Source organism: Cavia porcellus, unplaced genomic scaffold (assembly GCF_034190915.1).
Source record: "Cavia porcellus strain 051 isolate PalLab524CR breed Dunkin Hartley unplaced genomic scaffold, mCavPor4.1 scaffold_24, whole genome shotgun sequence".
Taxonomy (NCBI): domain Eukaryota; kingdom Metazoa; phylum Chordata; class Mammalia; order Rodentia; family Caviidae; genus Cavia; species Cavia porcellus.
Window position 1 is genome coordinate 17,888,596 of NW_026947507.1, and position 27,405 is coordinate 17,916,000.

Genomic DNA, 27,405 nt, shown 5'->3' on the forward strand with positions numbered 1-27,405 from the left:
CAGACCACATTGCAATCTCTTAATTAAACAGTTTTTCAAAGAACAAAACCTTCAAGTGGTACCAATCTTATTTTGTCTCTAATGAGTTTGTAGTTTTTGTATTTATGATCAAATTTTTAGAAACAGATAGTTGACACCTTCATTGGGTGGGAAGAGGCATTTCCCACCAGGTCAGAATCAGCTCTCACAGTGGTTAAAAAGTTGTCACATGAGGTCATTCCTTATTTTGGCTTACCCTTATCCATGAGGTCTGACAATGGCCCTGCTTTCATAACCCAGATAACTCAAAAACTAACCCAGGCCTTACAGATTGATTGGAAACTTCATTGCACATACTGGCTTCAAAGCTCAGGACAAGTAGAGAGGATGAATCAGACATTAAAAAATATGATTACAAAGCTGTGTCTGGAAACTGGCGATAATTGGGTAAGCCTCCTTTCTTTTGCCCTTCTGCAGACCCGATACCCTCTCCTCTCATTCCAAAACTCTCTGAGGAAAAATTGCTGTAATTGACTAACCAAGATCGCATTAAGTCCTGCAGGCTCTTCAGCCCTTCTTGACCTCTATACATCGGTTATTCAGGCTGAAGCATCCTCCGGTAGACTCTCACTCTGAGTCCAGCCCGCTGGTGGAACCTGGTACTCTGGTCCTAATCAAGCATCACCAGTGAGACACCCTCGAGCCTCGCTGGGAGGGACCCTACACCCATGGTGCTCAGCTCTCCCACTGCAGTGAAGGTAGCTGGAAAAATGCCCTGGATCCACCACTCTCATGTGAAGGTTCTGGACACCCAAGGAAACCAACCTTTCCTGGACCAATGGACTGTGCAGCAGACTGGTAACCCCTTAAAGGTAAAATTGACTAAGCATGGTTGAATTGTATCAGGCATGTACTACTTTACCTTTCTTGCTTTTGCCCCTTTTATCCCACTACTGGGGATTTTAATAGCACTGTTATCGACCTCACACAGTGGGTTTGGACCTCCTGTAAGCAAAGAACAGCTGTTGAAAACTTTGTATAGTAGCCCTTGTGATTGTGGAGAAGGCTATATCAGTGGTGAGAGTAGCAGTGGCTTGCTTATACATATCATACGAGAGGAAAGTGATCCTTTTCGCATGAATGACAGATTATATACATATAGTATTCAGATAGATTGTGGAGACAAATTAGCATTCCTTGTTGCTATGCCCACTGTAACAAGAGGTTTCAAATGTGGATGTGTAAGGTAAAACTTCACGTGATAGCTAGTCAACAGGTGCCATGCCCTAAAGATTGTCCTTATTATTCAGAAATGTATTCTTCTTGCTATGACTCAGTGCTGGAGTGTATAGGCAAAGACAATAAGACTTATTTCACTGCTGAGCTTCAGAGATTGTATGCTGGAAGTTCTGGGGGCAGCAGGAGTGGGGGTCTCTGTTCAACTTTCCATTAAGGATGTTAAGGACGTACAGGCATTATTGAGTACCATTCAGGACATTCAGGATCAGATAGATTCATTAGCTGAAGTGGTCCTTCAAAATAGAAGAGAGCTAGACCTCCTGATGGCAGAACAAGGCAGGATCTGTGTGGCATTGCAAGAACAATGCTGCTTTTATGTAAACAACCCTGACATTGTTCGAGATAAAATTAAGTGATTGCAGGAAGACCTGGTAAAAAGAAGAGAGCTATCTGAAAACCCTCTTTGGAGTGTCTGGAATGGAATCCTGCCTTATCTTCTGCCCTTTCTTGAACTGTTGCTAGGATTGCTACTCTTGGTTTTAATAGGCCCCTGTATAGTCAATAGGCTAGCTAGCTTTATCAGGCAGCAAGTACAAGATGTGAGGCTGATGGCGTCACACTACCAAGGTTATGAAATGTTACTGGTTCACCATTAAGATTAGTTCTCAAGTCTTCAACAAAAATTTGGAGAACAAATAAAATCTGTAGGGAATATTGTAACCTATATAAAACCCTCTCATAAGTCTCCCCGGAGGCAAGAGAAAGATCAAAGGTAACTGTAAGAGCAGAACAGGATGTCTTCCTAATCTAAACTTGTTTGTTTTCAGGATAACTTGCTTTTTTGCACGATAACTTGCTTGTTTGCAGGATGTGCCTTCACCAGAGGATGTCTGCCTAATCTAAATTTGCTTGTTAGCCCAACCCTTACCTGAACCTTGCTCTTCCGGAGAAATATAACCACCGTGTTCCTGTTCTGTAGTGCGCTGCAACCCCCACCTCCCCACACCCCCGTCCCCGTATTGTGAGACCAGCAGATATTTGTGGTTTTACAGGATAAAACCCTTTAGCTTTTAGGTGCCCAGTCTTCCATATTGGCTACTGGAAGCTGCATTGCCAGGCTTGTGCTTTAATAAATAATTTTTTCTTTCCAAATTATTTTTTCTGGCTTCTTCATACTATGGGAAATGGACTACCACAATATGATACAAAAAAAGCAAAAGAGTCAAAAAAATATTGCATTAGTACAATGATTAAATGTTAAATATGCTTATCAGAACTTCATTTAACCTTCACAGTATTTTCAAATAAAGGTATATTGTAAAGTCAATAACTAGATACGTAAGTTAAACCTTGTTCCCGAGACCATACAGTTGCAGACAGCTAAATTAGTTAGAAATATTACAAGTAGTGAGACAGGGCCAAATCCTCAAAGAAAACAGTGCATAAACCCAGAAACTTGGCAACTGAGATGGAGACAGACACCTCCTGCTGTGGGCCAGACCTCAAGACAAAAGATCTAACAAATACACCATGGCCGGAGGATTGATATTCTAAGTAGTTCACAATCACACTGAGGAAGCCTTAAGTCACCCATATAACACTCAGGGAAGAGTCACAACTCTAAGAATGCCCGCTTTCTATGTGCCTTGCTTCTTCATTTGTCCCCAAATTAATCAATTTTACCTGAGCTACTAATCTTATTGGCTAAATATAGTTATGTTCCACCTTATGCTCATCTGTCTTGTGAGTTCCCAGTTTCCCCCAAGCTTGAACTTGTTTTACCCCATGATTTTGTTCTATAAAAGTCCCTAGAAAAGACAGAGTTTTTGGTAACCCACTCTGGACCCCTTCTGTCTCTTGCTGTATACTAGCAAAAAAAGAGCTTTGTCATCCTGTGCTATGCTTGACAATACCCAAGTTATATGACCAAATTATCTGATAATTCCCTTCCCAAAGCAACTATTTTCTACAACCATACACCCTGGGCACCAAACACATTGTTGTAAAGTAACTGTAGTTCCCTCATACTGTTCTCTATGCACCATCTTCATGGGTGACCTGATTGATATGTTAACCATTGTTCCCCTCTTCAAGGGATAGATGCTATCTAAAAATTAAATGCTGAAATTAGCTGACAAAGGACTGTAAACTCCTGGGAATCTTCTCTGTCCTCAAGCAAAGGGAAACAAAGGTCTTCCTCATTTCTTAGCTGACCAAGGATTGTTAATTCCTGCAAAACTTCTCTGTCTTCAAGCAAAGGGAAACAAAGGATTTCCTCATTCCTATTCCACACCCATCACTTACTTTGTAATTGTTCTTTCTATAAAAGTCTGTCAAAATTTTAAGCCAGTTACACAGCTTTCCAAACTCCAACTGCACTGTGTTGATGGTGCCAGGATAAATAAAAGTGCTCATTATTCTTTCTTGCCCTGTTTTTTGGAAAACATTTTGGGGTCTCATTTTCAGGGTACAACATTTCTCTCTCAGATAGAAGCTTTCTTTCTCTCAATAAATACATTCTACACTTAATCTCCATTGCTCCTAAAATTCATTTTTCAATTTTAGAGAACATGAACTTGTACTGGATATAGTAGGTCAGGAGTTTCATTCCTAAATATCAATACAACTAGACAATGTTTAATGTGGAAAACAAAGCAATATATTTTTATTCAAATTCATCAACTTTTTAATTGACACTTAACCATGAGTGAAAAGAATAAGAAAATTTTTATCATATATATATATATATATATACACACACACACACACACACACAAACACATACATATACATATGAGTGTATATCATTTGTAACTTATTATAAAAATATGATTTAAAACAACAGGAGAAAGACAGTGGCACTGAGAGAATAAATGCATTTTTACAAAATAAAGTTAGGGAATCTTACCAGTTAATCAACTACTGTAAAATTACATTTAATTTTAGCAACATAGGATAACTCTTTAGTATGAATGAAAACTGTCTGATGAAAAATAAAGCAGTCAAATATCGAGTTATTCAGTTGAAATTTAAAACAGAGTTCAGGTACAATGAATTATGCTCTCATACCTGTCCAGTTTCTACTGTTGGGAATGCACCAGCGGATTTACTCCCCAGTCTAGAAATTTAAAATTCCCATTCACAAACTGAAGTAACAATCAAGTTTCTGATGATATAATTCCTCTTACTGAATTACTGAAGGAAACTAAAGGGTACAAGTGAAGAGATTGACTGTAGTTTTAGGGACAGGGAATCATGGCAGAAAAAAGGATAAGTTAAGATTATGTTAAGCTTTGTAAAATAAATTAATAGGAAATACAAATGCAATTTTTTGCCTTTGCAGTTAGACTTCAACAATTAGAATGACAATGGTAAAGAGAGAGAGAGAGAGAGAGAGAGAGAGAGAGAGAGAGAGAGAAAGTCAGAGAAAGAGAGAGAGAGAGAGAGAGAGAGAGAGAGAGAGAGAGAGAGAGAGTAGGCCTGGAAAGGTGTCAAGTAAGACAGTTAACATATGAATTTAGAGAGAAGTGTTCACAGGTAAAGGAGAAATATAGCCAGGAGCATGAAAAATCATAGAAAACACTCTCCCCTGATAAATTGCAAAGAAGAAGATCAGACACATAAGCAGTGTAGATAAAACATACATGTCTCCTTTACTTAATCATCAACTCTAGGTTACCTTTCAATAAAACTGCTAGACACAAGTATATGTATCACAAAGGGAGAGAAATAAGATCAAACAACTACAAAGAATTAAATAGAGGGGCTCAGGTGAGAGTAAAAGACAATGAGATGGCTACAACTTCCAGGTCTCCACACTGGAGAGGTGTGGGAAAAATCACTAGTCCTAATAAAAATACATCAGAAAACATAAGCAAATTACTTTGCATCTTGCTTTGAGAAGATGAACTATGAGTATCTGGCTACTAAAAAGGAGTAATTTTACATGACTAAGGTCTACAGGAAGAAACTGAAGACAAAAGAGAAGGCATTTTAAGTTGGTGAAAAAGAGAAATGAGAAGACAGAAGAGTAGGAGCAAAAGTATGAAAAATTTAATGAAAATCAGCAAGATCATTTTTCTGTCTGGGAAATAAGCAATAAAGCTTAAACCTGGTTCAGAGCAAGAACTCTGGCGCTGGCTGATTGGCAAAAGATGAAGTCCAGGTTCAGGGCTAAAAGAGAAAGAAGTCAATCACAGAGGGATTAGCATCTCAAAAAGAAGCCCAGAGGAAAAGGAAAGGCAAAGTCTGGAAAAAGCAGGAAGCTTATAGAAGGATAAAGCAACAGAAAAATTCAGTTAAAAAGCAGGTAACAAAATATAATACAGATGAAACTCAATTAGACTGTCATTGATTGGTAATATAAAGTGAAAAATATATAAGGAGAAAAATGGGATTTTAAAGATTAAAGAATATTAAAAGGTGGAGATTAAAAATAAAAACAGGCAACATTAACAGACATAAAAATTTAAAAACAGATATTTGATTTGAGATTTAGGTTTATAAGCATTGCCATCATGAAAGAAAGTAGTTTGGAAGCTGTGAAAGAAGGAAAAGAGTTTCAAATATATCGATTCTCAAAGACAAAGATGGGGTAAACAGGGTCCTGGGTTTACACTAAGTTCACTCTCTGCACCTTGATGAGCTATGTAGTAATACTTATACAATACTATATATACATAATAGAAAATTATAATTAAGACAATTGACATTGTTAATATCATTCAACCAAAGCATTTTCAAAGGTGACTGAATTGCTCCTATCTTAAATTTAATGTCAACTTCTGGTTACAAATGGAACAATGAAAGTGACAAAACTAGGATGGTATATATTAAAAAATGAACTGAAAGTTTCTCAGTTATTTTTCTCATCACTGAGAAAAAGTATTTGACACCCAAAGTTAAAAGGTTTTTTGTAGCTCAAGTTCTTAGAGGTTTCAGTTCATATATGGCTGGCTCCAAAGCTGGGTGGTATGATAAAATAGCATTTCCTGAGGACAAACAGGTCTTGGTGGGCAGAAGGCAGGAAAGAAGCAACAGCAGGACTGTCTTCTTTCTGTCCCACCCAGGGAGCCCAACCATACTCAGAGTGGGTCTTTCTGCTACTCATACTCAGAACTATGCTAATTCAATCATTGGACCAACTTAGTAATCACTTGCCATTATTTCCAATATCGCATACTAGAGATCCAGCTACCTCTGAAAAGCCTCTCTTGTGATCATATGAGGCTTTACAAGTAAATTTAGACAAAAGCCATAACAGGAAGAAATGTATATAAGAAAATTTAGGGCTTTTTCTCTCTTACTGGAACTCATATGAAAGAAAACAGGAAGCGTAATGCAGAATTGAAGCTGTGTACAAAAGTATGAGCTCAGTTTAGAACAGGGACATACAGGCTGAATCTGCGGAGGGCCAGTGGATAACTGAGAGCAGGATAAAGCTGTCATCTTTGCTTTGTTTTATATCTCTTTTTATCCTAAAACTTTGGATCAGATTCTTGTTTTGCTCTGTACTTAGGTATTGTCAGTGTCAGCTTTCCAGTTGTTGAGAAGCAATACCCAAATTGCACAACAACAACAACAAAAAAGATCAGTTCATCTCTCCTTTTTCTTAACCATGATGTAGTTTAATATGTCACATGCTTAACACTTTCTTTTTTTCAGACACACAGGCTTAAATTCTTCATGGATTATTTTATGTGAGCAACCAAAAGTATAAATAACTTGACTCACATTTTAAGGAGAGTCAGTCCATAGTAAGACAGCTCTGAAGCAGAGAAACCAGGATATTAGAGTCTGAGAGGGCAAAGCTTCTTGGCTTGTGGTATCCGGGGAGCAGATATGGGAAATAATGTCAGAGAGAAAGAGACAAAGGACAAGATGGATCATGTTTCCTTGAAAGTAAAACCTAACTGGCAGGATGTTCATAATATAACCCTAGTCTAAAAATAAGCTCTAGTTAAGATCATCAGCCAGACGGACACACTGACTTTGGCTATTGAAACAAAGTATATTTTCAATAAAAAAATTGATATTGCCAATTACATTTTCATAAATAATGTTACTGATATGAGAACTTAAAATATATGACAATATGGTTCAAAGCAGGGCATATTAATGTGATTTTGGAAGTATCATCAAGAGAAACAGTCAGTATTTCTTACTGTCAGTTACTCATCTGCAAGCTAGTTCAGAATGATTATGCTTGGTGCAGATCTGTAGGTTGAAGCACAACTCACGTGAAAAGCATGGTCCTAGCACCAAATTTGATTGTTTGCTACACCTTTAAAACCCTTAGGAAATATTTTTCTGGAAGAGAAAATGTTTTGAATAATATTTATATGCTAAAGTACAGTATTTTAAAAGTATAATTTTAAAATTGTAATTTTCCTTGTCCATTTTGTAACTGTATATTGCTTTTATTTAGTCTCCCAAATTTACCTAGTCTATCACATCTACCTTCAAGGCTGAAGGCACCAAAATAAGAGTGATTTAAGTGATTGTCAGCATTTACAGCAATATTTAATTACCAGCTTTTACAATATTCAGTTCCCGGTCCCTAGAACTATGCCTAAAAGTCCCTAAATATTGTTCTCAATCTATACTCTCCTGAGATTCTAAGAAACACAGAATCTCACAGGTCAGCCCCTAATGAAGTTGCCTCCCTCCAGCAGGAAGGGTTACATCTTGAGAGAAACGGAGACTACCCGCCAAAGCAGGAGAATTCATCTACTTATGAAATGTAATGCTTTTTCAGATGATGATGACTCTCCCAGAATTTGAAAGAACTGGTCCCCAGATACCAACCAATCAGACAATGAGCAGGATTACCTGTGTTGCCAGTGCTGAGAACCACTAGTTAGGCAGATCCTTGAATTTCTGGTAAGCCTCTCAAAGATTAATCTTTTTTTGTTTGTTTGTTTGTTTGTCTTTTTTGTTTTTATCGGTACCAGGGATCAAAATCATGACTGCTTGCTTGCAAGGCAGGTGCTTATGCCGCTGAGCTAAATCCCCAGCCCCTCAAAGATTAATCTTAAACTACAACTTGAATCTAGCCTGATTATGCAAATTAAAACTATTTTCTGCCCCTTGACCACTTCTCCTTTCCTGTCTGATGTTACAGGACAGTGGCCAGTCTTTGTCTGTTGGAACATTTGCAGCTGGGGCTTTTGCTCCCTAAACGTAGTAATAATTCATATATGTGTTTAATTAGAAATAAAAGAGACAAAACAGAGAATAAAAGCTGTATTATCTAATAATCTTCCAGAATATGATGTTTGATTAATGAAATTTTGATTATAGACAGATGAATATAATGAAAGAGTTATACATGTGAACAGACAAAAAATAAATGAAGACATTATTCATGATATAATAATTGGTTTATTCATTTAAAAGTGAAGTACAGACTTCTGGGAACATGACAGAACTGTAAACCTCTCAAATATTTGGAACCTAGCACTGGAAAATAACAAGTTGTGCATGAAAAACAGAAGGAAGGTAAATCCCTGGGACCCAGAAATAATTGGAAAGAAAAATCAAAATCTGCAGTGAAAGTGAAGAGACAGCCTTTAATGTATGTGGGGAAAAAGAGGAGGTATATTGTACTTTATCTCTGGCTTGCAGTGTAAGAAACAAGGATGAAAACAATACAGTGTGAGGATGGGTGACTACAGAGGCTTTGAGGGAGAAACATAGGAGTGAAGTGGAGCAGTGGATGCCCTGTGCTACAACAGCCATTGAGTATCCCAGCCCCAGTGGCTGCCACATGCCCTGGAGAGACTACTTGGCCAGGTGTCAATTTAGGGAGAGACCTACTTAACCTGAGACTCAGGGGAGCAAGAGATGGTTTCATCCCAGGGCTATCCACTGTTGAACCTCCACAGTGATTGGGTGAAGGACAACCATGGGACACAACCAGGGTCATGAGCGTTGGTGAGGCAAGAAAGAGACATTTAGTATTGTATTCTGAAAAGCTTAGGCTCAGTCTCATGACTAGAGGCCAGGATCAGCCTAAATTTCCTTGAAGTACCAGGAGTAGCACCTCAACCTAAACCTACTGCAAGCTTACCGAGATTATCCAGCATGGAAGTGGATTTTGACAGCTGCTTTTATCCATGAGTGACAAAAGAGTCAGAGTCTGAATTAGACATTACTACAAAATTTGAGATCTCAGGAGACAACCACAAGCATGAAATCACAGAAATTTTTTTTCTTTGCTTTTATAGCTATTGTTCATTTTTTGTTTAGATTTTACTTTTTTAAAGGTGAGAATACTGTTTTTAGTCATTTTGATTTCTTTTGTTCTTCTTTTTGTTTTTTTTTTTTTTTTCCTTTTTTCTCTTGTCTTCTTCCTCAGTTTCTTAAGACTTGGGTAATCTTCCTTTGTCCCTTAACCTTGCTTCTAAATTTTTTTCTTTTATTTTTCCATTTTGTCTGCTTATCTCTTTTAATTTTATCTCTTTAATGTAAAATCACCCTATTAAGTTCATACTTCTGTTATATAACCTGAATTGTCTTTGATTTTGAATATAAGTTTTGCACCTATGATTATGACAGTTTGTCATTTTCTATTCTGTGACAGATGCTATTATTATTATTATTATTATTGATTGCACTACTTTAGCCAAGGTGACATAGTTGTGATCAATTGATCTTTCTTATACCAAGTTCTGTATGAGGCATATAGAACTTCAGACTGTTAGGGTGTCATAAATAACACTACAATCTAAAACAAAAGAATTGGTCCTAGACCAAACAGGCAGAAACTTCTAATCCTCAGAAATTGAAGAGGCAGCACCCTGGATATATTCAAGAGCTAGTAGTCAGTTATACTTAGAAGATATCTGTGAAAAGCAGTTATTCCTTAAAGAGGTCTCAATACTAGTAATTAAGCAACTTACAACTAACAAGCCATAAGACTCAAAACAGAGAAGATTTTTTTTTAAATAGAACATGAGAAAACCGAAGACAAGATGGAGATATACAGGAAATCACTGAAAGTTGTAAAAACTGCCTCAATGAAAGTGAAGATAGAATTTCAGACTTTGAAGACAAGATTGCAGCTAGTGGACAGGAAAAAAAATCTTTTAAAAATAAAAAGGAATCAGGAAATAATTCACCAATACAAGATGATGCAAAGAAAAACAACATAAGATTGATGGGGATTAATGAAAAAGAAGGGGATGACATAAAGGATGTCAAGAGGATATTTAGAGAAGTAATAGCTGAAAATTTCCCAAACATGAGATCAGAAACCAAAATCAGGATCAGTGAAAAATATAGAACACCAAATAGTCAAAACCAAAATAAAACTACACCCACACATATAATAATCACCATCCCAGAGATGCAACATAAGAATAGATTACAAGCTGTCAGAGAGAAAAGAAAGATCACTTACAGAGGAAAACCTATCAGAATCACACCAGACTTCTCAGCACTAACAATAAAGAAGAGCATGGAGTGAAGTATTCCAGATCCTAAAGGAAAATGATTTCCAGCCTAGGCTGATGTACCCTGCAGAGCTGTCCTTCAAAATCGATGGTGAAATAAGATCCTTCCATGACAAAGAACAGCTGAAGAACTTCATGATCATCAAGCCAACCCTGCAAAAAATATTGAAGGAAAGTTTAGATACACTTAGGAAAAAACCACTAAGCAAAGCAACAATTAAACAGAACAGAAAGATAAAGATGCAACAGCATAAAGATAACATATCAACATTAAACCAACATATAACAGTTGTAACTGTTAATGTAAATGGTCTCAATGCACCAATTAAAAGAAACAGACTAGCAGAATGGATCAAGAAACAAAATCCTACCATACGTTGTCTACAAAAAGCCCATCTAACCCAAAAGGATACTCACAGACTGAAAGTCAAAGGATGGAAAACAAAACTTCAAGCCTCAGGAACCTCTAAAAAAGCAGGAGTAGCCATTCTGTTTGCAGACAATGTCAACTTTAAACTAATAATGATCAGAAGAGATAAAGAAGGTCACTACATACTTGTTAGGGGAAAACTCCAAGAGGAAGAGATAACTATCTTAAATACATATGCACCAAATTCCAGAGCACCCAGCTATATAAAACAAGTATTAACAGAAATGAAAAATCAAATTATTGGTAACACAATTGTAACAGGAAACCTTAACACACCATTGACACCAAGGGACAGATCAACCAGACAGAAAATCAGCAAAGAAATAACAGAACTGAATCACACATGTGAACAAATGGACTTGACAGACATATACAGGTTGTTTCATCCCACAACATCAGAATACACATTCTTCTCAGCAGTACATGGGTCATTCTCTAAAATAGACCATATACTAGCTCACAGAACATATTTAAATAAATGCAAAAGAGTTGAAATTATCCCTTGCTTGGTATTGGATCATAGCACTTTGAAATTAGAAATTAATGATAAAAGATACCACAAAAATCCCACAAACATATGGAAACTGAATAATATACTCTGAGTAATCAGTGGATCACAGGGGAAATTAAAGAAGAAATTAAACAATACCTACAAGCAAATGAAAATACAAATACAATACACTGGAATCTGTGGGATGCAATGAAATCTGACCTCAGAGGAGAATATATTGCACTGATTTCCCACATCAGGAAAATGGAACGAATACAAATGAACAACCTGATGCTACACCTCAAACATCTAGCAAAAGAAGAGCAAGTCAAGCCCAAAGCCAAAAAAGGGAGGGAATTATAAAAATCAGAGCAGAAATCAATGCAATAGAGACTAAGAAAACAATCTAAAGAATCAATGAATCAAAGAGTTAGTTCTTTGAAAAAAATACATAAAATTGATAAGCCCCTAGCCAACCTTATTAAAAAAAGGAGGAAAAAGCTCAAATTCATGTAATAAGGAATGAAAAAGGCAAAATCACTACTGACCCTATAGAAACATAGAAGATCATCAACATCTATTTCAAAAACCTCTACTCTCATAGGTTTGATAACACAGAAGAAATAGATTCCTAGAAACATATGAAGTACCAAAGCTAGGTTAAGAGGATGTAAAACTAAATTTCTATTAATGAAATTGATAATGTAATTAAGTCCTTACCTACAAAGAAGAGCCCAGGCCCAGACGGATTCACTGCAGAATTCTACAAGAAATACAAAAAAGAACTAATGCTGACACTCCTCAAACTCTTCATTGAAATTGAAAGGGATAAAATCCTTCCCAAGTCATTCCTGGAAGCAAATATTACTCTACCTCCAAAACCTGAGAAAGACTCAACTAAAAAAGAGAACTTTAGACCAACCTCCCTAATGAACACAGATGCAAAAATCCTCAATAAAATATTGGCAAATAGGATGCAGTAAATCATCAAGAAGATTATACACCATGACCAAGTAAGATTCATCCCAGGCATGCAGGGATGGTTCAACATATGTAAATCAATAAATATAATCCACCATATCACTAACGCCAAAAGTAAGAATCACATGATCATTTCTATAGATGCAAAAAAGCTTTTGATAAGGTCCAACATTCATTCATGATAAGAATTTTACAGAAAATTGGAATAGATGGTCTTAACCTCAATATAGTAAAGGCCATCTACGACAAACCAACAGTCAGTATCTTATTAAATGGCCAAAAATTGAAATCCGTTACTTTAAAATCAGGCACAAGACAAGCATGTCCTTTATCGTTGCTCCTATTTAATATAGTACTGGAAGTAATAGCCAGAGCAATTAGACAAGAGAGAGAAATAAAAGGAGTAAACATAGTAAAAGAAGCAGTTAAATTATCATTGTTAGCAGATGATATGATACTCTACATAGAAGATCCCCTAAACTCCATTGAAAGAGTTTTAGATTTAATAAATAAATTGAGTAACGTAGCTGGATACAAAATCAATACTCAAAAATCAATAGCATTCCTATACACTAACAACAAAACACAGAGAGAGAAATAAGAGAAGCCATACCCTTCACACTAGCAACCAAAAAAAAAAAAAAAAAAAAAAGAAATATTTAGGAATTACTCTCACGAAAGAAGTGAAAGACCTATACAGGGAAAACTATAATTCAATGAAAAAAGAAATTGAAGATGATCTCAGAAAATAGAAAGACATTCCTTGCTCATGGATAGGAAGAATAAATATTGTGAATATGGCCATTCTCCCAAAACTCTTATACAGATTCAGTGCAATCCCAATAAAAATATCATCAACATAACTCATAGATCTATAGCAATCACTCCTAAATTCATCTGTAGCGAGAAGAGACCTAGAATAGCAAAGACAGTTCTAAGCAACAAAAGCAAGGCAGGAGGCATCACGATCCCTGACTTGAAGTTATACAACAAAGCAACTGTAATAAATTCAACATGGTACTGAATTCAAAACAAAGCTGAAGGTCAACGAAATAGATTAGAAGATACAACCACAACTACAAACACACTCAACCACCTTATCTTTGATAAAGGAGCCAAACTTGTTCACTGGAAGAACGACAGGCTCTTTAATAAATGGTGTTGGGAAAACTGGCTCTCCATATGCCAAAAACTAAAACTAGATCCATGCCTAACACCATGTACTAAATTAAATCTAAATGGAACAAAGATCTGAATATTAAAACAGAAACACCAAATCTATGGGAAGACAAATTGGGTAGAAATATTGAAGTCATAGAGGTAGGTAGAGAATTCATGAACAGGACTCAAACAGCCCTGGAAAAACTTCCCAGAATCGATAAATGGGATCACCTCTTATTAAAAAGTTTCTGCATGTCAAACAAAATCTCCAGCATATTGAAAAGAAAACCCACAAATTGGGAAAAAATCTTATTGAAGTCTCCCTCAGACAAAATACTTCTGTCTAAAACATATAAAGAATTTTTAAAAAAATCAGATCTCCAAAATTCAAAGACCCAGTCAAAATGGGCATCTGAGATGAATACACACTTCTCAGATGGAGAAATACAAATGGCAAATAAATACATGAAAAAAATTTTGTCATCATTAGTCATTAGAGTAATGCAAAATAAAACCACACTGAGATTCCATCTCACTCCTAAAAGAATGGCCAGGATCAAGAAAACCATCAATAACAAATGCTGGAGAGGCAGTGGGTAAAAAGGAACTCGCTGGCACTCTTGGTGGGAGTCTAGACTTTTTCAACCTTTGTGGAGGTCAGTCTGGTGATTTCTCAAAAAGCTGGAATTGGAAGTCTCATTTTTCCAGCTATCCCACTTCTAGGCATATTCCCAGAAAAACTGAAAGCATTGTACCACAGTGATATATGTGCACCCATGTTTATAGCAGCACAATTTGTACTTGCCAAATCTTGGAAACAACCTAAGTATCCATCAACTGAGGAATAGATAAAAAAGTTGTGGTACTTTTATACAATGGAGCACTACTCAGCTATAAAGAAGAATCACATTGAGATATTTATAAATAAATGGATGCAGCTTGAGATCATACTCGTAAGTGAAATAAATCAAACTCGCATGTATGAATACCAAATAGTTTCCTTATTGTAAGAATGGATTCAAATGTATAAATGTATGTGGTAATCAGGATTCCCCATTATGTGGCTTTGAAGCCTTATAAAGTTTTCACTCATTAATTGGAATAGCTTTATTCTGGACTGTTTGATATTATTGCCTGTGATGATATGAACAGCTATTTTGAAGAAAACAATACATCATAATAGCTAGTGCCGATTTAATATCATCTTGTTTTGAAGTCCCACCAAACTGTTGCTCTTCTGTCTCCATTGGGTTTATCATGTTTTATCTTACTGAATTTTATTATATGTGATAGTATAAACAAAAATTTTATAGGCAAAATGATAATATAGAAACCATTGTTCGTTTTCCATTAGCTGGTTCTAAATACCCTGTAATACTTTCATCCTCTTGAATGGTTTCACACTGCCTTGACATGTTTGATGCCATAGTGTATGAAGATATACTCAAATATTTCAAGTAAAGAATCACTATGGTAACTACTATTAAGTCGGGTTATCTTGTGGTGAAGCATTAGGTTGCTGAAATTGTTATGCTTTGAACTGTATTATTATGTTGTTATGTCCTCTTTTATCTCAATCTCTCCCTTTTTAAAAATATTTATTTATTTATTTATTATTATTTTTTAATTAAGGGAAAATAAAAAAAATTAGCAGTATATATTATAGTAACTTTTTTGATTTCCTATTAACTTGATTTGAAGCCCTGTATTGCTCCCACCATCTTGTTTTGACTGATTTTACTCTGTTCTGTTCTGTTTGATAGTATCAAGTTTGAGAGTAAAGGCAACTACTTTGAACGCAATAAGATTCACTATGACATCCATTCTGGTTTGACTATTAACTTCTTTTGAAGTCCTGTAATGTCTCCAATGTTTAGGTTTATGCTCTTGTTCTGTCCTGTTTGTTCAATTTTATTATACCTAATGATATAGGCAATTCTTTTTAAGGTAGCAAGAGGCATTAATGGTAACCATTGTTGATTACCTTGCATTGTTTTTACATCATGTACTATGTCCTTCCTTTCTTTTCACTGATTGCTTTGTTTTGTCATATTTTGTTTTCTTCTCTTCCAAAATAAAAATAATAAGAAATATTATAGTAATATTACCCAAAATGTGTAAATGTTGTTGTAAAAAAAAAAAAAAGAGGGAAAAATAAGTGCTCTAAAATATACAACTATAAGTGTGTTTAGGTGTGTTAAGATAGATGATCATATTACTAAGTTTTTGTTGGATCATTGAACACAACTGTTTGCAGTCTCACTGCTTGAATGTCCACTTTGTATGCTTTAATCCTGTAACTTGAACAACTATTTCTAAGGTGGCAATATAGAATATATTGACTAGTGATTTGTTAGTTTTTAAAAAATTCTCTATTACTTGTACCTTTTTTTTCTTTGTATCATTTAAATAAAATAAATTAAAAAATACAGAGTTTAAGAAAGATATATAAAATGAATTCATAATAAGAAAAGAACTAGATTGCATACAAAAGACTCATTAGAAATCCAGGAGATTAAAAATTCTACTGAAAGAATGTGCAGCAGAGTCAAGAGATGTGAAAATAGAATATAAGATGTAAAGACAGCTTGTGGGTGGTGATCATCAGAGGAAAGACCTTTGCAAAATAGTAAGGGACCATGAAAAATCAACAAAACAGCTGCTACATGATGCAAAGAAGACTTACAAAAGATTAATTGGAACCCATGAAGAAATCAGAATAGCACAAAGGCCATTAAAAAAACCTTTCACAGAACTAATAGAAAACTTTCCAAAAGAACTTGAGATATAGACAAGTTATGCACATAGGACTCCAAATAGTCATGATCAGAAAAAAAAAAAAAACACAAAACATTAGCACCAATGTACATAATAGTAAAGATTGCAGAATTCACCATAAGAACAGAATATTAAAAGCTCTTAGAGGAAAGAAACAAATCACATACAAATGAAATTCTATCAAAATCATATCAAACTTCTCAACCATCAGATGAGCTTGGAGTGAAGTATTTTGTGCTATAAAAGAAAGAAAAACATGCAACCCAGATCATTGTATCATGCAAAATTATCTTTCAAAATTGATGGCGAATAAGATACTTCAGTGAAGAATACCTGAAGAAATTCATGAGCACTAAACCAAGATTCCAAAAAACTGAAAGGATATTTTAGAAAAAGACAATAATTCTAACAATCCAATAGAAAGAATCCACCAGAAAAGGTAAGCAATTAAGTAGGGTTAAAAGAGAGGGAAATGCCTTGGTTAGTTTTCTCTCATTGCTAAGACAAAATACCTGGTGCCCAAAATTAGGATACAAAAGTTTTATTTATCTTGTAGTTTTTGGAGGTCTCAGTCCATATTCAGCTGGCTCCAAGGCAAGGTGGAATAGCACAGAAGCAGGTGTTCATGGAGACTGCAAACAAGGCAAAAGAGGAAAAAAAAAAAAAAAAAAACACCTCTTTACCTGCCTTATGTTGTGTGCTGGTTCTAACCCTGGGCAGGTACAGCACTCACCCCAACAGTGTGAGACAATGAACTAATCACAAAGCTAGATTCAGCTGCCCCTATGATTACATGAAGCTTATGGGGGCACCTAAACACAAATCAAAACAGAAACCAACAAAAGAAAAATAATATGACAAGGATAAGTCAATATATATCAGTTATAACTATCAATGTAAGTGATTTCAAATCACCAATCAAAACAAATACATTGGAAGAACAAATCAAGAAACAAGATACAACAATATGCTAAACAAGAAACACAATTTGAAAATAAATTCATAGACTGAAATTCAAATCATGGAAAATAATACTCCATGTGAAAGCATGGGGTATCTGTTCTATTTACAGAGGAAGTGGATTTCATGATAAGACTCATCAGAAATACAATATCTATGCATACTTCTTAAGAATAATCCAAGGTGAATAGACAATAATCATAAGTATATATGTATGTACATATACACAAAATACTAGCATGCAAAAATATTTAAAACAAACAAAAATGGATATGAAATATCAGATAAGAACCAAGAGAATTGTAAAAAAAAGACCCAAAACATTCTTCTAAGCAGTACGTGGGACTATCTGCAAAACAGGCCACATTTTAACTTATAGAAAATGGCTAAGGAAAAGCAACAAAAGTTAAATTATGCCATACGCATTATCAGCTCATAGTGTAAATAAATTGGGAATCAAGAGCAAAAGAAAACACGAAAACTACACAAACACATGGGAATTAAACAACAACTTTGTAAAAAACCAATAGGGCACAGACAAAATTAAAGACACTGGGCTGTTTCTACAATTAAATGAAAATCCTTATATGGTATCACAAAACTTATGGGATGAAACGAAAGCAGTCATATGAAAGAGCTTTATAACCAGTGAATTCCTATATCAGAAAAACATAGTGGGTTCAAATAAAAATCCTAATGTAGAGCAACTTGTAAACTTGTAGCAAACTTGTAGCAAAAGAAGAGCCACTTAAATCCAAATCACATCAAAGGAGGAAATTATAAAGATCAGTACAAAAATTAATGCAATTGAGGCTAAGATAACAATACAAAGAACCAGTAATTTGAAAAGTTGGTGCTTTTAAATATTAAACTAAACAGAAAAATCTTTATCCAATCTTAAAAACATGAAAGAAATAATCAAATCCATGCAAAAGGGAATGAAAAGGTTCAATATATACCTGGAAACATTAATCAAAGAAATTACACAAGAGAAAGAATTACAAAGAATAAGAATGGAAAAGGAAGAAGTGATAGTATCATTACTTAGTAATGACATGATACTTTACATAGAAGATGCCAAAATTCAACCAAAGACTCATAAAATTAATAATCGAATTCAGTAGCATAGCAGGATACAATGTCAAACTCAATAATGAATAGCTTTTCTGTGCCTGAATAGTACACTTGCTGACAGGGAAAATGGGGAAACAACATCTTTAACAATAGCATTAAGAAAGTGAAATAATTAGGAATCAATGTAACAGTGAAGTGAACAGTTGCATATTGGAAACTACAATAAATACTCAGAAAAAGGAGCTTGAGAAGATATCAGAAGATGAAAATATATTCCTTATTTTTGGATAGGCAGAACCAAGTTAATGAAAATGGCTATACTTTCAAAACTGTTATACGGATTTAATGCAATCCAAATCAAAATACCAATACCATATCTGATAGAACTAGAAAAAAAATATACTAAAATTTGTTTGAAACTAAGAGAGATGTAGAATATCAAAAGCAATTCTTGCAAAAAGACAAGGCAGGGGCATCATAATTCCCAAACTGAAATTATACTACAAACCTACCACGATAAAGCAGGATGGTACTGGACAAAATAGATCTGAAGATGAATGAAACAGAATAAAAGCTGCAGAAACAACTTAAGCACACTCATCCAACTTATTTTTGACATAAGGGGTGAAATATATTCACTAGAAGAGAAATAGCATTTTTAATAAATGATGCTGGGAAAACTGATTTCTATATGCCAAAAAATTTAACCTAGTCTCATGTCTCTCACTATCCACTAAACTAAAATCAAAATGGATCAAAGATCTAAGTATAAAAATAGAAAAACTTAATGTAGTAGAAGATAGAATAGGTGAAACTCTAAAAACATAGGTTTAGGGAAAGACTTTATGAATAAAACCACAGTTTCACTAAAATATTATAAGGAATCAACAATTGGAGTCACATAAAATGAACAGGATTTGCACAGCAAAAGACATCACCAGCAGAATAAAGAGACAACCTACAGAATATGAAATAATTTCCAACTACTCCACAATCAAAAGACTCACAGAATATATAAAGAACTTTAAAAAATTCACATTTCCTGAATTTAAAGATCCAACCCGTGAGAAAATGAGTTGAATAAGCATTTCTGAGATGAAGAAATGCAGGCAGAAAATAAATATAGGAAAATGCTCAACAGCACTGATTATTCAAGAAATACAAATTAAAGTAACACTCAAATTCCATCTCACTACAATAAAAAGTGGCTATTATCAAAAATTAAAAAAAAAATAACAAGTACTGATGAGGCAGGGGGAACCTATTACATTGTTGGTAGGACTGTAAACTAGTCAATTTGACTAGATCAAGAGTTTCCTGGAAGGCTGGAAACACTGGTTAAATACTGGTAAGTTTACAGCTGAATGTGATGCCTCAGATGCGGGGCCCATGGAGAAAGTGGGTGACAGAGACATAACCAGGATGTTATTTGGTCCCTGCTCCTTCTTCCAAGTCTCTTCCTCTGATCTCTGCTTCCTAGATGCCATGCCATGAGCAGCTTGGCTCCATACATTCGGCCATTTTTGTGCCTTGGAGCTGGGCAACCATGGGATGAAACCTTTGAAACTATTTGTGATAGTGGGCTTTGCTATGAACTGTATCCCAAACACTTTTAATTTTTTAAGATTCCTAAAGTTGCTAAATTGCCTAGGCTGGACTCAAACATGTAACCCTCGTGCCTTGTGCTCCCAGAGAGCTAGGATTACAGGCTTGAGCTACTGTGGCCAGGCAAAACTTCTGAAACAGTGAGTCAAAGCAAAGCTCTCCTCTTTTAAGGGTATAAGGTGGCTCGTCCCAAAAATGAGAAAGCTCACTACACAGGGCATGTACTGAAAGTCTCCATCTTCCACCTCCCATTCTAGGGAGGAGTTGTAAAGTGTTGGGTGCTAAGTTGTGCCAGATTGGAGTGGGAACTACGTGGGGAAAGTGACATGTTTCTTACCCTTTTCAGGGTGGTTGGCCTGGGTTTTGAATTTGTCTGTAGCACCTGCAACCTCCTAACTTGATTTGATCCTTCTTACAAAACTGCTTAGTCTTATTGTTAGATCTGTGTTTACATGGAAGGAGGAGAGCCGAGACTTCCTCTTCTGCCCTCACACAGACAATATGCTATGTTCTCTATGCTTTTGAGGTTCTTTATGTTTATGGGACCTAACGGCATAGATGCTTGCTTGCTTTTTCTTTCTTTCTTTCTTTCTTTCTTTCTTTCTTTCTTTCTTTCTTTCTTTCTTTTTCTTTCTCTTTCTTTCTTTCTTTCTTTTTCTTTCTTCATTTTTTCTTCTTATTTTGAAGGTAATAAGATACAACAGAACAAGATAGAACAAAGCCAATCAAAAATAATGCAGCAAAATTGGTACAGAACTTTGCAGCAGGTTACCAGGATAACAGCAATAGGTACCATAGTGTATCTTGTTATCTTCAAAAGAGTTGTTCTTTCAATCAGGTAGAGCAAAATCAAATGAAATACAAAACATTATAGAACTTATCAAAACAGAATATTGAATAGAGCAATACCATTAATCAGAACAAAGCAAAACAGTGATAAAAATATTTGCCTTTAAAGAGATGGTAGAAGGAAATCCTCCTGATTTACTATATTGCATATGGTCAGTCTCCCAAGAGGTGCTCAGATCTCTAGCTCTCATTTGCTAACAACGGTAGCAGAGAGGAGATGTTTGATTTTCAGCCCATGTGCCAGTAGGCTCACGTCCCATGTACTAGGGAGGCAAGCTGGTTGCTTGGTTTGCCAGTGCCCCAAGTTCCAACATGGCACAGGTCTCAGGAGATGCTGGTGATTCTCCCCTTGGGGTGGCCGCAGCTTGCCCGAGGCACAGCCACTTACCAGGGAGGCAAGCTGATTGTTTCGTTTAGAAATGTTTAAAAAAGTAGAATAAGAGATTAATTTGACTCAGCTTTTACCCTTCTAGGTATCTTTCAGAAAGAACTAAAGTGTCATACTAAGGTGATAGAAGCACACTCATGGCAAAAGCTGCACAGTTTGTAATAGCTAAATATTATAAATAGTACATATGCTCATCAAAAGGTGAATGGATAAGGAATATGTGGTATTTACATACAATGTAATGCTACCATGCCATAAGTAAGGATAAATGAGTCATTTGAAGGAAAATGTATGTACTTCCAGACCACACACTTGAAATATTCAAGAACATGGGTGTAGACATCACACTGTTTCTCTTGTGTGAGAAACACGATTGGTAAATGAGGAGCATAATGCAAGGTAAATATTAGGAAGCGGGAAGAACAAACTCAGATGGGCAAGACACAAGGCAGCAGCGGGGAAGTGGACCCAAAACAAATAAGAAAGATGATGACAGGAAAAGTGGGAACAAAGGTCTTGTAAATGGTGGTGGGAACAACAGTTAAAGTGATGGGCGAGAATGGGAAGTAAACAGAATTGACACATTATCCACAGGTACAAACTTCCTATGTTGAATGTAATCAATATGTATGAAAATATGTACTAAAAATGAAATAAAATAAGCAGCATATAAGAAACACTGAAAATTCTGAAGTTACAGACTTTATAATATTAAAATGCTTGTATTATTGTAAAGATTAATCAATTTTTATTGTTATACGTTATATCTAAATGTCCACCCAGGTCTCCTGTGCTCATAAGCAGAGCTTCCAGGGCTCGACTTCATCATGGGGGTGTGATTCTGCATCATGTTTGTATGATACTGGACTAGTTGCCTGATTGAGTTAGCATTCTGGGTGTGGATGGTGGCTTACTAAAGTGGGAAGCCCCACCTTAGCTGTGGGTGGCACCAATCAGTATGTTTATAGACTGGGCAGAACTAAAAGGGAAGGAAGGAAGGCTCACTCACTCCTCCCTGCCATGACATGAACGATTTCTCCCCTCCATCCTACCCAGACATAGCACCAGCCAACTATGACTGAAACTATACACTATGAAGCAAAAATAATTGTTTCTCTTTTACATTGAGTTTTGAGTATTGTGTTTCAGCAATGAGAAAGTAACAGACATATCTTAAAGCTGGTGAGTACAGCGTTGTAAAATCCACACAGGTATCAAACTCGTTAAGAAAACTTGTAAAGGACATAGTCACATTCTAACTCCTATAAAGAGGAAAAGCTTTATTGACTACTCAAGTGATAGAAATTCAATACAGAAATAAATCATTAATATTTGACAAAATATGGCAACATAAACATAGAAAAAGTTATTGATTATAAAATATATAAGTATCTGCTATGACTTGAATTCTACCATTCAAACTGTGGAGTAATGTTAGTAAGTGAAAAAGAGTTAAATTTATGTTATTGTGTAAAATCCAGGTAAAATGAGTTTTTACATAATTAATGAAAGCAATATAAATATTGCTGAGCATAATTTAATTTTTGAACATTACAAAGGAAATTTTAGTTCAATATTACATGACTTTTGTGACATCTGATACTGTATTATTCCTATGGAGATTAATGTAAATCTATTCCCATTATACTTTTAAAATTTATTTTTAAATTTTCCTGCAATAAAATAGCTTTTAAATGGCATAGATAGCAAGGATATATTATAAGTAATTTGTGCACCATTAAAATATTGATATACAATGTTTACTTCAGTGAAAAATAGTTTCTCCAGCTCTTGGGAATTTAAACCTAATTTTTATAACCCACTATTTACTTTATCTGTCTGAATACTTTTTGGAAATGTCACATTAATATAATCACACGAACTATAGACTTGGGGTCTCACAATTCATCTACAAAAATTAAGTTGAGATACATTTGCATGATTGAGAGGATTAATTCTGACATCCTACTCACTGATATTCTACACAATCTGCAGTGCTTATTGTCTCCAGCCGATCTTTCAACCCTGAGACTCTTGGACATTTTGATATTTTATGAGATAACAGTTCTTCATATGATTCATTAACGGGTACAAACATTACACTAACAATAAGCCTTGATGGCATCCATACAATTGGCTTTAATAAAAAAAAGAGGGGAATCTAGCAGGGAGAGAGGGAAAGGTCTGGAGGCCTGGTTCATGGCTCTGGCAGAGGAGAAGGTCTGAGCAGACTCAGACCCCGGAATGTCCTTAGCAGAACCAGTGAGTCGGGAGCCGCCCTCAAACTCCCTGGGATGCCATCTAGGCTCCGCCCCCATCCGGGTATCAGCCCTGCCTATATAAGAGGGTGGACACATATTAAAAGTGGGATCCGTGCCATCAGCCTGGTGTCCGGTGTGATTTATCTCCCCTGAGGCTCTGCGCACTTCCCACGGGCCCAGGTCCCACACAGTGACAATTAGTAATTTCTAGCTTTGTAATTGAGTTCTATGTCATTATATAGACATAGTAATACAATTATCTATTAGCTAACCAATGTGCAATTGGTTTGTTTATTGTTTTGGTTATTATAAATGAAGTTGCTATGAATATTTACTCGCAAGTTTTAGAAAAATCATGTTGTGTTAAAATTGTCACTCTTTAAAAATTTGTACTCCAACCAAAAATTTAGAATATTATTTTAGTTGGAAAAAGTGTTTTTTCAGGCATAATTATGATAAATTGACTTATTGAAATCAAACCATCCTATATTGAGGACTTCTAAAGGCAAAGACTGATATAATTACATGAAGAGAAGATAAAGAGAAACATGAAAAAAGAAGATCTTGAAAAGATGGAAGCAGAGATCAAAGTCAAAGAATGCAAAGAAATAACTGTAATTGATGGAAAGAGTGACATTAGATAACTTCTCCCTTTGACTTCCAAAAAGAAATAAATCTGCTAAGGTTTTCATTTCAGATATATGCCTTATTGAAGTATGAAATAATATATTTTTTGTTGTGTAAGTCACCTAGTTTATGGTGCATTGTTTAGGCAGCTGTCAAAAGTAATAAACATTATTCAGAAAACATGTGAGATGCATAAAAGATTTAAAAATGCAGATGGCCTGAACATTATCAACCAACATGAACCAAATGATATTTATAAAATATTTTTATCAAGTACAAAATCCACATTTCTCTGATATGCACAGTAATTATTATTTAAGGAAGAATAGTGGTCACAAAATCTTAAAAATTTAAGTAGATAAATATCATATGAAATAAATTGATCAATAAAGATAATTTAAATTATAATTCAATAACAGAAAGTTACTTTGAAAGTTCACTATTATTGGAAATTGATGATATCTAAATACTTATAGATGATAGAGAACTCTCTATGTATACTCAAAACATCATTTTAACTAAAAGGTACGCATACATTGTAAGTTCATGTGCATTAAAATGTTAATTATAAGCTTACTAGCTGCAAACTTTCATGGAAATGTTTAAAGAAGCTTCATTTAGAACCTGGAATCATTCAAAATATCTTAAAAAGTTGAATGGTCTGTGTGTGATTCCCTGGTATTTGCTTCTTCACAAATTCCTCTCATTTCCATTTGAAAATAAAGGATTATTTTGTTTTTCATCTTTTCCACCATCAAAAGTCTCAAATTTTAAAATTCTGTTTCTGATGAAAATGATAAGAAACAAAATGTTACTGTGTATAAAACTGGAAGATACCAATAGATATGACTTAATGTAACTAAAAATTCATGTTGATCATATGTACCTCATGATATATTACAATAGAAATAGTAATTTCTCTTATGATTTTTATCCATAATTTCATTCTAATTAAGTGAAAATATCAGAAAAACATTAAAATAAATTTTATTCTGAAAAGAACCATTAGTCTTTAAAACTGAAGTTCATGAAAGATAAGCCAACAAAAATCCTATCATAGAATGGAGAAGATGACAGAGACATTACTAAATGTGACATCATGTCTTGGTTGGGATCCTGGATATTAAATGAAACAGATGAGTGACAATGACGCATCAGTGTAGTCAATTGAATAATATTTTGAGCTGCAGTCAGGATGAGTACAAAAAGAAAGAGCTATTCTGTTGGATACAGAAAGGAACTGTGTAGGGCTCTCAGGACTCTTAAGCTTTTGTAAGAAGAAGGGCTCTCCAAATGGTATGAAAACAGCAAGGAGAGTGTGATAACCTCAATCAACAGGAGGATGAGGGAGTTGCTAAGAAGTACAGGCATGTAACAGGTCAGCAACCATTATTTCTTAAGCTGAGGACATCATCTATGGATTGGCAGAAGATCAAAGGCCTTAGTTTTACCCAAACTGATATTCAAGCATTTGACTTTGCAGTAGCATCTCAGTTAGAAATATACCTCAGGAGAACACAAAGCATCAGGACAATGGATAGACGCCTTCCTTCAACAACATGATTTGTTCCTAAGAATATCAACAACCCTGTTCAACTTGAAATTTACTGAAGTTATTAAACATATAATTTTATTCAAGTCCTTCATCGACAGCATTTACTGTTCTAAATACCAGCTCTCCAAAATGATTGCTACAAATAAAGCAACAGTGTTTACGGACCCACCATGTCAAATGACAATTGTTCAGACGGGAGCCTTGTCAAGCACCCCTCTGGTTACAAAACTGGTTACAAAAGTGCACCTGTTAGGTGTATTTTGCAATTCACCTGGATTCTCCACTGCTAGTCATCACAAAGGGAAATAAAGATAAGACTGAATGTGCTTCAGACATTTATGTTCTCAAAACTGGAAAAAACAAAACTGGGTGCACAATAGCGGTTTTAAGAAACTAGGTCAGTTTTATGCTGTCACTCATTTTGTGAGGTTGCCAAAGAGGTCCAATAGTCTGGGATTCAGACAGCACTCACTGTGCTAAAGACATAAAGAAATTTCTTGCTGAGAGAAGAATTGATGAAATAACAAATCCCTCTGGAATAACTGCCCATCTCTAGACACTTAATATTGCAATAAACAAGCCATTCAAGCAGTATTTGCCCTTTGAAATCAATGATTGCACTGAAAATAGAATGGAGACATATCAGGGTGGAAACTCTAGCCTGCAGGAGTTTGTGTCTTGTGTATAGAATTCATTGGACAAAACCATGGATAGCTGCATTGCAAATGCACTATAAGGAGGCTACAGCACAAGAAGTGCTTATTAAGAGAAGCTCTATTGCTGGACCTGAGGGATTACGGTCAAATGATTTGGTAGGAAATGGAGTTGTAGTATATCCAGGCTGGAGCTTGTGGATGGAGTCATCATAGTGTTTCAGCAGATGACATGACTGTATTTGTATGAATGTAGCTACTTGTTCATAAATCAATGTAGATTTTTATACATGAATAAATGTAGACTATCATATATGAAAAAGACATCGACTGAAAAAAATTCCGATTGAATCTTTTGGAAGAAAAATTAATATATGATCTGGTCTGATTTTTGGAAAAATATGGTAGTGAATACTGATATTTGACTGTTAAAGATCTTTTTTTTTTATTTTCCAGAACTAGTTTGTTATAATTATAAGTCTTTGGTTTTGTATGCTTTTTTCCACTTCCTGAGAAATTTTTATAATTGCATTAATTAATCTACTAGTTGGTTATAGATCTTTTTAATTTTAAAATGTTACAAATTAATTTTACAACTTTAATGTTTATTTGATTAGATTCTTCATTTAAAGAATGATACCCTAGGGGCTGCGTATTTAGCTAGGTGACATAAGCACCTTCTTGCAAGCAGGCGGTCATGAGTTTGATCACCTGTACCAATAAAAAAAAAAAAAAAAAAAAAGAATGATACCTTAATTCTTGCCTAACTTAAGGGCTCCCCAACAAGGTTGTGCTGAGTTCTTTCCTCTACCCTTATGTTATTCTTCTTGTACTTTTTTGTAGGAGACCAGCTGGGTGATTCCCCTTGAATACAGAACAATTGCCTTGGCATTAGTTAAACTCATGTACTGATATGTACA

The 27,405-nt window shown here is 35.1% G+C and overlaps 1 pseudogene; it reads left to right on the plus strand.

Annotated features, from left to right (window-relative positions):
* Positions 1-707: 707 nt before the first annotated feature.
* LOC111756600 (chromobox protein homolog 3-like) overlaps positions 708-27,405 on the plus strand; it is a 59,950-nt pseudogene continuing 33,252 nt past the window's right edge.